This window comes from Medicago sativa, chromosome 4, assembly GCF_051527215.1.
Source record: "Medicago sativa cultivar Bolivia chromosome 4, Bolivia_mono, whole genome shotgun sequence".
Lineage (NCBI taxonomy): Eukaryota > Viridiplantae > Streptophyta > Magnoliopsida > Fabales > Fabaceae > Medicago > Medicago sativa.
This window is the reverse complement of record NC_140752.1, coordinates 61624971-61640170: the sequence shown is the minus strand read 5'-3', so window position 1 is coordinate 61640170 and position 15200 is coordinate 61624971. Positions and strand designations below refer to the sequence as shown.

The 15200-nt window shown below is 32.2% G+C and overlaps 2 long non-coding RNA genes across 4 annotated transcripts; both read right to left on the bottom strand.

The window, feature by feature from the left end:
* Window positions 1-6962: 6962 nt before the first annotated feature.
* LOC146930444 (uncharacterized) lies at window positions 6963-8816 on the bottom strand. Of its 3 annotated transcripts, none has more exons than XR_015006386.1 (3): window positions 8353-8721; window positions 7294-8273; window positions 6963-7169 (listed from the first exon to the last, which is right to left on the bottom strand). It is a non-coding gene; the product is annotated as an uncharacterized LOC146930444 (long non-coding RNA). The 3 variants fall into 3 exon arrangements; XR_015006385.1 differs by having other exon boundaries at window positions 7294-8480; window positions 8644-8658; XR_015006384.1 differs by having other exon boundaries at window positions 7294-8816.
* A 2337-nt stretch (window positions 8817-11153) lies between these two features.
* On the bottom strand, window positions 11154-13495 carry LOC146930443 (uncharacterized). The gene is made up of 2 exons (XR_015006383.1): window positions 11718-13495; window positions 11154-11468 (listed from the first exon to the last, which is right to left on the bottom strand). It is a non-coding gene; the product is annotated as an uncharacterized LOC146930443 (long non-coding RNA).
* Between the last annotated feature and the right edge of the window lie 1705 nt (window positions 13496-15200).

The following is a 15200-nucleotide window of genomic DNA, read 5'->3' as shown; positions in this document are numbered from 1 at the left end:
AGAAATAGACTATTGGAAACAAATAGTCGAAATGAATGGTTTAAATGTTCTAACTGCAGAACATGATGAAGCTTTGAAAGCGATTGATAGTATTTCAGACAATAATCTGAAAAGAAAAATGTTAGAATTTCTTATTAAAGATGGTTCTAATAAGGATAAAGGTCCTCAAATTATTGAGACACCTTATAGAATTAGTGAAGTCTTATCTAGATTTCTTGAAACTAATATTAGAGAGACACCTGTTTCTACTGATGATTTAAGAAGAGAAATCAATCTTTTAAAAGGTAAAATATCTCAAATAAAAAGAGATAATAATATATTATCTCAGCGGGTTTCTAAATTAGAAACTTTAAAGATTGAGGAAATTATTCAGGACATTCCTAAAATTGAGGATTCTAAACCTTCTACTTCCGAAGAAAAATCAGAAAATACTTTTTTAACTACTCTTCAAAGAGTTACTTCGCAAAAATGGTTTGTGAAAATTACTTTAGTTATAAATAAGGAATATATTCTTAGAAATGAAATCGCTTTGGTTGATAGTGGTGCAGACTTGAACTGTATTCAGGAAGGAATTATTCCTACAAAATATTTTTCTAAAACTACTCAATCTCTAACCCAAGCCGGAGGAGATAAACTTCAAGTTAATTACAAACTTTCTAATGCTTATATTTGCAATCAAAATATTTTTTTACCTACTAATTTTATTTTGGTAAAAAATTTAACTCATAGAGTTATGTTAGGAACTCCCTTTTTGCATAATATTATGCCCATCAAAAATATTGATCAAAAGGGAATTACTACTTTGATTGATAATCAAGAAATTACTTTTGAATTTATCACTAATCCTCATACTAGGATGCTCAATGAAGTTAAGGATATTCTTAGTAAAAAAGAAAAACAAATATGTTTTCTTAAGGAAGAAATAAATCTTCTTAATATAGAAGAACAGCTAAAAAAAGCTGATATACAAAGACAAATTAAGTCTTTAGAACTTCAATTTAAAAATGAAGTTTGCAATGATCTTCCGAATGCTTTTTGGGATAGAAAGAAACATACTGTTTCTCTTCCTTATGTTGACGACTTTAATGAAAGTCAAATTCCTACCAAGGCCAGACCGGCACAAATGAATGATAACTATCAAAATTTGTGTAGAAAAGAGATTCAATCTCTTCTTGACAAAGGATTAATTAGAAAATCCAAATCTCCTTGGAGTTGTACAGCTTTTTATGTTGATAACGCTGCTGAGAAGGAACGTGGTGTTCCTAGATTGGTTATTAATTACAAACCTCTTAATAAGGTTCTAAAATGGATTAGGTATCCGATTCCTAACAAAAAGGATTTGTTAGATAGATTAGCTAATGCGACTATCTTTTCTAAATTTGATATGAAATCTGGTTATTGGCAGATTCAAATTAAGGAATCTGATAGATATAAAACTGCTTTTACCGTTCCGTTTGGACAGTTTGAATGGCTTGTGATGGCTTTTGGTTTGAAAAATGCGCCATCAGAATTTCAAAAAATTATGAATGACATTTTTGAGAAATACTCTGAATTCATTATTGTTTACATTGATGATGTTTTAGTTTTTTCAAAAACTATAGATCAACATATTAAACATTTAAAAATCTTTAAAGAAGTGGGCTTGCTGTCTCAGCGCCCAAAATGAAATTATTCCAGTCTAAAATTAGATTTCTGGGTCACACCATTGATAAAGGAACCATAATTCCTATTGACAGGAGTATCGAATTTGCTTCTAAGTTTCCCGATATTATTCTGGATAAAACTCAATTACAAAGGTTTTTAGGTAGTCTTAATTATGTCTCAGACTACTATGAATATTTATCCAAGGATACAGCTATTCTGTATAATAGGTTAAAATCTAAACCTAAACCCTGGACAGATGAACATACTCATACGGTTCAAAGGATTAAGAGTAAAGTCAAGTGTTTACCCTGTCTTTCTCTAGCTAATCCTAATTATTTCAAAATTGTTGAAACTGATGCTTCCAATTTGGGTTATGGGGGAATTCTTAAACAAGTTAACCCTACTTCTAATAAAGAAGTGTTAGTTAGATTTACTTCAGGAAAGTGGAATCCCACTCAAACTAAGTATTCTACAGTTAAGAAAGAAATGCTTTCTATCATAAAATGCATCTCTAAATTTCAGAGTGATTTACTTAATCAAAAGTTTTTGCTTAGGATTGATTGTAGTTCGGCAAAACCTATTCTTGAAAAAGATGTTAAGAATCTTGTGGCAAAACAAATTTTTGCTAACTGGCAAGCTCAATTATCCGCTTTTGAATTTGATATTCAATACATTAAAGGAGAAAATAACTCTCTTGCTGATTTCTTAACTCGTGAATTTTTGCAGGGAAATGACAACCCCTTATAGGGGGAGAGGAGGCCGTAGCCAATGTGGTCGTGGCCGAGGTAACCAAGGAGGCAATAATATGTTGCCCCAAGAACCAATGGCAAGTAATGTTCCTATTATTGGGGACTGGTCAGTAGTCCAATACAACAAAGGAAGGCCTAATTTTTCTAATGTGAAAAAAGAGAAAGAAGAAGCATCTTCCTCCTCTGTAAAAAGTAAGATAATATCTTACAGACAAGCAACTCAGGAAGAATCTTCCCAAGAGTATTTTGAAAATCCCATTGTGGAAATCATCATGTATATTGATGATGAAGATCTTTCACTAAATAATAGTGATGGTTGGTCTGTTAAAGACAGATACTTAGACACCAGAGGATACCCTGGTATGGCTGGAAAATCCCGACCACATCTTGAAATGCTTTTGATCGGATCAGGATCTGTTACCATTACTCATAATCACCATAATGGTAATATTAAAGACTTTATAAGTTTTTCAAAATGTCATATTAACAAAATTTTGTTACCAAAGGACTGGGGTATTAGCCCAAACCATGAAAAGGCTATTATAGATGGTCAAGGTAATTCCATAAATTTTAATTATTGGGATTATATCAATGCTTTTACTCAAACCTTTTATTATCAAAATCCCAAGAACAAGCATTCTTGGTTCTTTTCAGTTAATCCCGAAATTGTTGAAAAACATATTCCAAATTGGTTTTTCTCGTGGTGGCAAAAATTTGGTCCATCGTTAGAAATTATACCTGCTGAAATACAAAATTTGTATACTTCTTGGTGCAATACTAGCCCTTTAATTGAAAAGGTTGCATCCAGCAAACTTATCACAGGGCAATGTCCTTGTCTTTTCTTTTGTAAATTTCAAATCCCCTGGATCTGGAGATGGAATATTACCATCTCTAAGGATAAGTTTAATGTTCCTATTTTACAAAGAAATTTCTTTTATAAATTTTGGACTAATATGAGTTCAGAAGATATAAAAATTATATCTGAAAAAATTAGTGCCTCTATTTCTTCAGAAAAGGCCAAGAGTGTTAAAACCTCCAATACTCAAAGCTTTTCTATGAATGATGTTAAGACGTACTTCCAGAGGAAATACCCTCAAGAAACCAATGATCAGATTAAGGTCAGAGTGCTTGATTTTATGAAAGACCAGTTTTTCTGTTCTTTCCCTGAAGACAATATGTCCATATCCTCCAAAGGGTCTAAGGATCAAGACGAAGATGAAGAAATTCTTGCTGGTGAATCACAACCAGAACCAACGGTGGAAGATATTTGGGACTCAATGATTGAGATCATAGCCAAAAAAGGGACGCAAAATCCATAAAAATCTTGACAATAATTCTGAAGAATCTTATGGTGGACAAATGGTCCTTTTCAGCTTTTGCTTTAGTCGTAATCAACTTTAGCTTTAGCTTTTTCTTTTTCTTTTCTTTTTGACAACTTTGTTAAAGTTGTTTGTATTTTTGTGATTATTGTTAAAGTGGCGATGGGGCCCAATGAGCACCCGGCTTCGGCAATAATGTTGTTCTGTCTTTTGTAACCGGCCACCGAATGTTTAGGTCGCCTTTTACCGGTTCAAATAGTGAACCTTTTTTCCTTTATAAGGAACTCTTGTTGTTTGGTTGAAGCACGCTTTGCTTCCGCCTCTACTCTTGTGTAAGTTTCCAGTTTATTTAATACAAACATTGTGAAATTTCCTAGTAATCTTTATATATATATATATATATATATATATATATATATATATATATATATATATATATATATATATATAATCAATCATGTTAACATTATTTTTACATTTAGGTACATCAAGACGGATAAAACAAATGGTTTAGGTTAATTCAAGTTGATCCTAATTACAAATTGTGACGTCTACAATTAATCATGTTTCATAGAAGCTCTTGTGAACTGATAATGTACTTTATAAGTTTTGCTTAAAAATGCATTTCATCCATGTTTGAAAGGTGAAGATCGGTGTGGAAAACATCGCCTTCATAAAGTGTTTTGTTGTAGTTGAACTTAAGTTAGAAGGATAATGAAAACCTTTATCCTAGCTAGAGATTATTATAAATTTATCTTGATCATTAATTACCCTTAAAATTAAAGTCTATGATTTAGAGTAAATCTATAGAGTTACTCTTGGATTCAAAATATCCATCCTCTTTTGACAATAATTAAAATACTAATTAAAGATTTAAATTACATACATTGTATGTGATATATTGTCTTGTTATTTCATGAGTGTAAAATTATTTTAATTTTAGTTCTTTTAAATGACTTCGTATGGAACTGGGTCCTTTCAAAAGTTCAAGTGTTTTCTTGATAGGCTCTCCTCGACAGGATTCTGACTAGGTCTAATTTGCTCAGGCATGGGGTTAATACCAATTCGGCAAGAGCTTTCTGTGCTTTCAATGGGGAGTCTGCAAAGTCTATCAGTCATCCTTTTGTTACTTGAAGGGTGGTCTCTAAGGTGTGGTATAAGATTTTTAGATGGTTAAGGTGGTTGTCGATGTTTCCAAGTGATTTAATCGTTCCTTGTGATGGGTATTATGTGGGACTATTACTTTTCCCACCCTATGCCTTTCCTCGCGCGCCCTATTTTTTTTTCCAATTTTACCCCTAGTCCGGATTTCGTTTTTCGGATTGCATTGTTAGAATTTTGCAGATGTTTCCTGATTTTATAATCCGGAATAATGTTTTACCAGAACTTTTGCAATTTTAAGCTTTACAATTCGTAAAAAAAATGCAAATAAAATAAAAATCAGAAATAAAAAGACACAAACATAAAACCAACTCATTTTATTAATATATGAACAATACATTACAATAATTTTCAAGCTTTTTAAGCTTATTACATAAGATCCTTTATCTATTTCTAATCTCCTAAGAGCCTAACCACTGCTATGTGATAGGACGTAGTAGTAGTTTCTCTATTAGAGGAAAACCGGAGGAGGAGGGAAGAGGAGGGCAGGAAGAAGAAAACAATGCCCCTGAGGGAGGTAGGAGTGCTCAAACTTATGCCCAAACAGGCGAAGTTAAGAACCACACTGACCCACATGACCCTCAGATGAACCGCACTTAGTTGCAGCGCGGTTCCATCCTCATTGACCGTTCATACAAACCCTGAAAGGTTTCAACGAGACCCTTATCTATAAAAGGCCAACGATGGAAAACCATGGTTGTAGAAGGAAGAAGAGGACGAGAGGGTGGGAGAGGATGGTGTGAGAAATGGTGGGGTTTAGAAGGCTATTTATAGGGAGGGGTGGGTCAAAAACGGTTGGGAGGCCATAAATGCAGTCAAAAACGTGGTAAAACACGTTTTTTTGACTTGACCACTAACAAAAACGTGTGGTGCAGACCACCGGCCATGACAGATGCATTCCGAAATATACAATCCAGAATACATATCAATTTTACGGAATATATTTTCCGGATTAATGCGATAATGGTGAACAAGGGAAAAGTTGGCACTTCTTGTAGGGCTAAGGAAGTTCCGGAATTTATAATCCAAAAAGCTTCAGCATTGGATTCTTTTGAAAGAGAGTCATTAATGTGGGTTTGGACGGTTACAACCACTAACACGTTTTTATTGACTGTATTAATGACCTAGGACTTGTTTTAGGCTATAAATAGGCTTCCATCTTCAACAAATACCTTCATTCTTCACTTCACCTCTTTTCTTCCATTTTCTTCAAATGTTTTTAGTTTTTTAGGGGTGTCGGTGGTGTCATGGTCATTGTTGATCGTTCATATGAACCCTGCAATTGCATTGCAGCTTGTGTGGGGTTCATATAACGATCAACAGAGACCCTTGACATCAAAGAAAGACACAAAAAAACACATAACATCTGGTCCGGATTTCGTTTTCCGGATATCACTAACAATCTGGTCCGGATTATATAATCCGGACCAGGGGTCTTTTTGTAAATTTTGCAGGGCGCGCGAGAAGGCAGTGGGATGGGAAAAGTAATAGTCATTATGTGGTGTGGTAGGGGTTTTCTTTTATTGTCTATTGTTTTGGGTTGGCCTTTGTGTTCTGTTGTCAGAACCAACTTTGTGGGTGCTATTACTCTATGGAGTATTTTTAAAATGGACTTTAATTTTTATATCTTTAATTTAAAAATATTAGTTTTGAACAAATTAGGGATTTTTGTCACGGTAGAACAAGGATAAAAGAGATAAACATATGCAAAAGCAACTTGACATTTTTAAAGATCACGGTCTTTTATCTTCTTTCACAATACCTGCAACACTAAAGCCCAACACCAATGCTAACACAATTTTAAATCAGTACCCTACGACCTAACTTGAGAAATCCATCATCATCGCTTTGGTCTTGTTACAACATCTCATCGCTTCTATGGTTTAAAGTTTGCTGCCGCTGAAAACCTAGTCTTGTTCTTCATCCTTCGGTGATTGTGATTGTAAGTTGTAAAGTGAAATTTCATAGGTTTCTCGTGTCATGTCATTTAAGTGAGAGGAATATTAAGCATAGAAGTAGAATAAATAATTAATCTACATATTTATATTTTTTTATTAAAGTGGCTATAATTATAAAAGGAAACGAGACAAACATAAATAATTATGTATATAGAAAAAATGAGAATTATAAATAAAACTTTGAGGTAAATTATAAAAATACAAATACTATCACGTACAAATGAAATTATATAATTATTTGATAATAAACGGCTCACACATGCCATCAATGCACCTCATATAACAGGCGGGACACACATTTGAACAATCATCGTAACTAACACAGTTGGAAATTTTAACTGCAATGTCAGATAAGGAAAAGAAAGTTACTAAAACTTTAACTGCAATGTCAATAAGCAAAAAGAAAGTTGCTAAAAATGATAAAATTTTGTTAATATGAAAATGGTGTGAAATGTGACATACCACTATTTCTTGGTGTGAAATGTGGCTTACCACCATTTGTTACAACAAGAAATAAAGACAAAAATATGATCAAAGCATATAAACAAAAGTGAATTTGAGTCATATGTTCCATCATTTAAATAAAAAAAAAAGTTTGATCCCTTTTATAACTAAAAATTTAATGTTAAAATAGCATCAATTAAATTTCATTTAGCATTTAGAAGTTGCAAGAAGTCATTTATAAAATTTCTTTAAAAAAAAAAGTCATTTATGAAATTGAAATTAATATTAAATTTTTTCAAATATATCGTGTTTATCTATTTACATCACACTCAATTGATGTTTTTAAATATATAAGTTTTTATTTATCTATTAACCTTTTTTTAATAAATAAAATCCCAAAAGACAACTTTTATATTTTATTGCTTTGATAAAAAAAAAAAGATAAAAACAAATATTGGTATATATTACAAATCAAAGATGTGACAACATTTATTATAAATAAAAAATGGGAAATTAGTCACTTTAGTCCCTGAATGGGGAACGATTCGTCAATTTAATCCCTGAATGCAGATAATATGCAAAACAGTCCCTGCATGGTCAATTTCAGGGACTAAAGTGACTAACGAAGTCTACATTCAGGGACTAAATTGACTAACGGAGTCTGCATTCAGGGACTAAATTGACTAACAAAGTCTACATTCAGGGACTATTTTGCAATTTATCTGCATTCAGGGACTAAATTGACGAATCGTTCCCCATTCAGGGACTAAAGTGACTAATTCCCCAATAAAAAATAAGATTGGATGATAGTTTTTTGTTAACATTGGCGAGGAACAGATGGAGGAAATGGTGGAGGATTGTTAGACCGTGGCCGTTAGAGAATGATCCTCTCCTATTAGCGCCAAATGATATGTCTGGTGAGGAACCGATGAAGGCAATGGTGTCGGAAAGTGCTCTGGTACGGTGGTGATGAGTCTTCGCGGTGGAACAAAAGGTTTCTGCAGGCACGTTGATGCTCAAGTCAGTATAGGAAAATGAGAAGGAATGTGTAAAAAGTGTGGGAATAGTGAATCATACCATGAAAGTGAAGCTTACAAGTTACAACTATGCTTATTTGAGGACAAGAACAAGAGACAGATCAAATTACTCCTTTTCTAGACATATAATAAAATCAATGCCAATAACCAACATGAGCACTTATGCTTCTAACAAAAAAAAAAGGAACAGAAAATTTATATTGGTTAGGTATATATGACAAAATGACACAAAAAAAAAAAAGGAGCACAATAAAGATCACAGTTTTGTAAACAGACCAAAAATTGTTTTTATTGAAACCAAGATGAAAAATTCTAAAATTATTTTTATTACTTTAGATATTCACCAAAAGTGATTTGTAATCTCTTCCATATTATGTACGTACAATATGACCTGCCCAACCCATCCAATTTAGTGTTCAAAAACAAACATTCGAAATTATGCAATTGGGAATAGAAGACTAAAAGAGGAACCAAAAATTATAGAGTATTATTTACAAAATAAGAAATCGGAATAGGCATTTTATCTATAAAGTGTTTGGATGGAGGGTTTAGGAGGGGAAGGGAGGGGAGGACTTGTTTTTATTTTTTAAATTACGGACATTATAAAATAATTTTTAGAAAATTGAATTAACAACGTGATAAATGATTATATAATACTTCAAAAACACTTAATTTCTTTTAAAAAAACATTTTACATTGTCCGTAATTTAAAAATTAAAATTGAACCCTCCCCTCCATTTCCCTCCTAAACCCTCAATCCAAACACACCCTAAGGCTTTGTTTTGGGAGTTTGAAGGGGAGGGGAAGGGAGAGCTTTGGGGGTGGGAAATATAAGGGAAAATGGAGAAATTTTTTAAATTTTTTGAAATTGTTTTCTTAAAGACTAGTAAATAAGTGTTTTTATTTTAACAATATTATAACAACATAGATTAAATTGGAAGAATTCATGTGAACCCTCCAAAACCTTCCAACACAATTTTTGAGTTTCCCTGAGTAGAGATTTGTATTATGAAGAAAAATGACTGTTTTAAAAAATTACCCAAATACTGAATAATAAATTACCCAAATAACTGTTTAAAAAATTACCCAAATACTGAATAATAAATTTCCCAAATATCTGTTCAAAAATTTAACAGTGACGGCCAACCAGAATAAAACAGATGAGACATCTTTGGCAATATACAACGCTAACTCCACAGGAACATACTTTTCACCAGCTTCTGACAACTTCTCTAGATAGGTATATAAGAAAATGAAGTGTTGATTTAAGAGTTATGATACATAGACACCCTTAGGTGGCAATCCACCCCTTGACACCCACATAAAAAATTGACACGTGGCCACGTGGACCCCGCACAAGCACATTTTCTTTTTCCTCTCATCTTCTCTCTTCCTAGTGCATGGGGTGTACAAGGGTGTATAGGAATAAATGGTGTCTATGTAACATTTTCCTTGATTTAATAAAGGAAAAAGAGATACATAAACACCCTTTTAGTTGATACACCCTTGTACCACTGCTGACTTGTCAAAAGAAACAATAAAAAATAGACCCTAGTGACATGGAAAAGACTGATCTATCCTCAATCTCTAAACTCATTCTACCATCTCTCTCTTTCCCTCAACAACGGTGACCAATTTCCTCTCTTAACCAACAACCACGATCTCCTCTCCCTCAACCATCATCACAATCTCCTCCCACCGCCGCCTCTCCTACCCGCCGCCGTCTCCTCTCAACCACCGTCGACTGCACACTCAACGTCGCATCATAGTCTATGTGTGACCCTATTCCCTCTCTCCGTCGTGACCTAGTTCTATACTCATCGGAAATCACATCGTCGGAATCCAGTCAGAAACTTAATCTCTATGTTGAAGGTGACCTTTATCTCAAATTTTTCATTCCATTTTGTAATGTGGCTTTGTATTTAAGATTTGTGGATTTTGATGGTTGTTCTAAAAAAATGGGTAAACACTGATATTGGTAACACTAATAGGAAGATGGGTTTTATACTGTACTGTAAAGACTGATATTGGTAACTCTAATTAGTTTTGCAAGGCTATGAAATATTTTTTATTTTGAATGTTTTTTTTTCCTTCCAAAGTTGAATTTGTTATGAAACTAATTGTTAAACCCTATATCCAAACATGTTTAAGATTGGAATTAGCTTTGAAATCAGTTTACAAATTTTGAAATTGTTTTTCAAAATAATTTTTGTAAATTAATTAGAAATCCATGATGAAGACATGAATCTTATAAGTGTATGATACTAATTTGTGACAAATCTGTGTTAAATGATGAATGATTGTATCAAAAGTGGCTGATATTATATGTTTCTTGGACTCTCAATTTCATTAATTTTCTATTGCGAGGCTAGCAAACTTAGAAACGACCAATTTTAAACGAATGAAAACAAATATGGTTACGCCTTTGTAAAATTGTGGTTACACGCTTGAAATATTTGGTTATATATAGTTTTCCTGTGAAAACAATATCTTTTTTAAGGTAATTTAGCAATGAAATATCAAAAGTGACCGATATTCTATGTTTCTTGGACTCTTAATTTAATTAATTTTCTGTTGTGAGGCTAGCAAGCTTAGAAACAGCCAATTTTAAATGCATGAAAAAATATATGGTTACACCTTTGTAAAATTGTGGTTACACGCTTCAAATATTTGGTTATATATAGTTTTCTTGTGAAAACAATATCTTTTTAAGGCAATTTATCAATGAAATATCAAAACTGATAGAATGTGGTGAAAACATTATCATTTTAAGACAATCTATGTTTTCGAGTTTAAACTACTTCGAGTACAAAGAAAATAGGATTGCAACAAAGAAAACAATTACAATGCAAAATAACATTGATATATCCATTGTTCATACTTTGTACATTTACAAGTAATTTTATAATATGTCCATGAATTTGTAGAACATTACAACCATATCATTTACATGGTGGAATAAGTGCTTCAAACAATAAAATTGAAACTAAATAAGTTAACTATATCTTATAGATGGCCGAATAAGTACATCACATAATAAAACTAAAATTAAAAAAATTGAACGTAGTCGCTTGAAGTTGATTCTTTTGAGCTTGACTCGGCTTTTTTATTGACTTCTATCAATGATTTTGTTTCAAAAACATGCCTTAACTGTACCTGAAAATGAACCATTTATTACGCATCTATCTTTAGTCTGGGACAATTATACAAACAAAGATGTAGTTTGACAATGAACTATAACAAAGATTTAAAGTATTATCGTTAGATGTCATTCAAAGCAACATAGTTTAAAACCAACCCACATTTACTAACATCAACAACTCGTTATCCTAAACATTCAAAACTTTACAATCACATTTCAGGGGAGTGTGATCATAATTGAAATAAGGGAGAAAATGAACTTACACCCATGTTTGTAGAATGTTATTGTATACCCATACACAACTGAGTATCTACTGCATCACCTGCTCTCTAATATCCTTAGTAAGCTCTACTTTAATAGTCACCTCATATCTAAAACAAAAACAAGAAAAGAAGAACTAGTGAGAGTAAATGATATGAGAGGAATTTTAAGAACAAGACAGAGAGAATTGTTCCTTCTACTAAGTATAAGTCATCTATTTATATAAGATTGTCCAACAATTATGTCTTCAAAAAAAAAGATTGTCCGACAATTGGTCATGAAAACAAATAGTGGTTACACATTTGATAAAATGTGGTAAAGTGTTTAAACAATTTGGTTAGTTTATACAAAGTCTATCAAACATAGAGGATACTTAACATTTTACTATACAATCATCAATCTACTCACAAGTGTGTCTCAAGTATATTTATTTCCCTGAGATCATGTGCAGAAATGCTGAGAAAGAGAAAAATTGGTAAGGGAAATAAATTGTGATTACACATTTGAAAAATAATGGTTAAGTGCATCAGAATGTTTGTTAGTTTGCCTTTCAAAGATAGAAATTTTTTCATCCCTCACTCATGCTCATCATTCAATTCACCAGTGTGCCTCAAAAGGTATTACTTTTACATAAATCATGTGGACAAATAGTGAGAAAAGACACAAATTGGACATGAACATAAAAAGTGCTTACACCTTTGATAAAACATGGTTAAGCCTATCTTTGTTTTGGTTAGGTTTCCAAAATTCTGTCAAAGATGGACAACAGTTCAACTCTCACTCATGCTCATCAGTCAAGATTCATAAGCTAATATATCATATGGTTCTGCATCACAAAGTAAAAAAACTTGTAGTAGTATTCAAAATTCTTTTTGAAATTTTATTAAGAATAAATGTATCCTATCAAGATTCTTTCAATACTTAGTGACATATGTAGATAAACACACACAAAATCCTAACTTGATATGGTTATGAAAACTCATGAAAAAATAAAGGTTATTATTTTGAGCAATGCTATATCTCTAGGAAAAAAAACATCAAGAATTCTTCAAGAATAAAAAGCAACCAATCACAATGCACTATTTGCCACAATTCAAGGAGGTGTAGCTGAAAAATAGGAAGTGGACAAATAAATCATGCAATTAAAACTTGCCACATGTGTCTTGAAAAATTCTTGATGCTATTTTTCTAGATAAATAGCATTTTCCTATTATTTTTTAAGCTACATATGGTGGTTAATTTAGATTATGTTTAACTAATTATATAACAAGCAACTAATTTATCAACTCTTTATTATACAAGGGGTAAGCAGTATCCCATAAATTGCAGATTTGGTTTCACAGTATCACAATAAAATTATAGAATTCCTCACATAGTCACACACATGCATCAGATGTTGGAGAGAAAAAGATGTTTTTACCAATTTTGAAAAACAAATTTCAAAACATCAAAAACCCTAAATGCAAACCATGAACCCATAAATTGAAGAACCAACAACAAGATAGAGTTCACCTTCAACAAAGTCAGAGCAGAGACAGTCCATCCAACAAAGGAGATAGTGAAGCAACGCCGATTGGGAGGATACAAACACACAGAGTTAATGACAGCGGGGACTGTGACAGAACACGACGACGACTCCAAGTGTGTGGGAGGAGATTGATTGTGTGGTTGTCGCCGGCGAGATGCTGAGAAAGTGAAACGGTTTTGTGTCAATGAGAGGGAGAAAGAGGGACAAATGGGATGAGAGAGAGAGCAAACATGGATTGAATTATTTTATTTTTCTATTTAATTTTAATTGACTGTGCTTATTACTATTTTATATTAAATGTTACAGCTAGGAGGTGTACAAAGTGGTACAGCCACGTTAGGATGTTCACGTATCAGTGCTCTTTAATAAAACAAAAAAAAAATACCTTAGTAATAACATAGAAACAATATAGAAAATCTTACTTTTAAGGAGCCCCTTTCACATATTCCATAAAAGTCGCAATCAACTAACATAGTCCATATACGTGATATTTGGTGTCCATATATTTCCAGTAGGTGAGGTTTAGCATGGGAAAGGATATTTGTTTCCCACCATGGGAAAGTTGTTTTTGTCCATTAGATTAAGTAATGAACATATCTTTATCATGGTCTATCCACACCATATCTTTCTTTTTCAAACATTGTCTTCTTGTTCCCTCAAAAAAAAAAAACCTCCATGAGATTGCAATTGACGGCAGTTTTTTTCCCCTCTCTCAACTGTTTCTAAAATAAGACTTATTCAAACTAATATTATTTACTGATTTATTTAAATCGTTTTTAAAAAAAACATCAAAAATAAAATTATTCAGAACCAGATCTCGGTATTTTTATGAACAAAGTTTGGGTATTTCTTCATCTTCCAACTCCAAATAAATCCACCTCAACAATAAGAAGTGGAAGTTTATGTTTAAGGGAGAAGGAGATGCACTTTTAAGATTGCAGTGTAGTTTTACGTTGTAAAAATTGTTAAAGAATCTGGAAATTGTAAAGTATGAATTTCATTTATGAACACAAACCAAAACTAATCTTCAATTTATAGAAAAATAATGACCCATTTGGCACTAAAATTGAAGTAAAAAAAATAGTTAAGAAAAATACACTAAGCTGTTTGTGAGATTTCTGTGATTCAAATTGTTGGAATGGTATTGTTAAAAAAAAGAAATGTTGTTGGAATGGTAGCCATGGTTGACTGATCTGCAGAAGCTTGTGGTGGTGGGATGAGTGATGAAGGTGAAAGAAAAAAAATATGGTGTAGAGAGTCTATGATAAAACTATGTTCCTTACTTAATATAACTGTTGTCATACCCCAATTTTTGACCTAAGGTCCCACTGACACATGTCTTTTGACTAGGAATATTCCTTGTTTTTTTTTCAGATCTCCTCTCACTTTTTTTAATTTTTATTAATATTTATTAGTCTTTTTTTAGTTTCCATCTTTTAATACTTTATTTTTATTTAGTCTTTATTTTCCAATTTACATTTTTTATTTTTTTAGTCTAATTATTTCTTTTAGTTTTTTTAACCATTTTAATGAGTCCGAAATAATTGTCTCTGGGGTCCAAAGAAAATTCTATTCCAACCATGCCACTATCACAGCCTCAATCACAAAGTCAGAAAGTTCATTCCCATTTTTCATCAGGAACGTGTTTCATCATCAATACCTCTTCTCACTTTTTTATTTATTAATCTTTTTTTTTAAACTTTTAGTTTGTTTTTATCTTTCATTTTTATTCAGTCTTGATTTTTATTTTTTTTTATTTTCCATTTTACCATTTTATTTTTAGGTTTTTATTAACTTTTTTAATGAGTCCAAAAATTGTCAAAAATATAGTGTCAAGGTCCAATTTTTTTTTCTTTCTCAAGTGTGCCACCAATCATGCCATTTTTACATGTCAACTCTCCCATTTGAAAAATCATTCAAATCACATTCCAAAACCATCAATCTCATTCAAATCCCC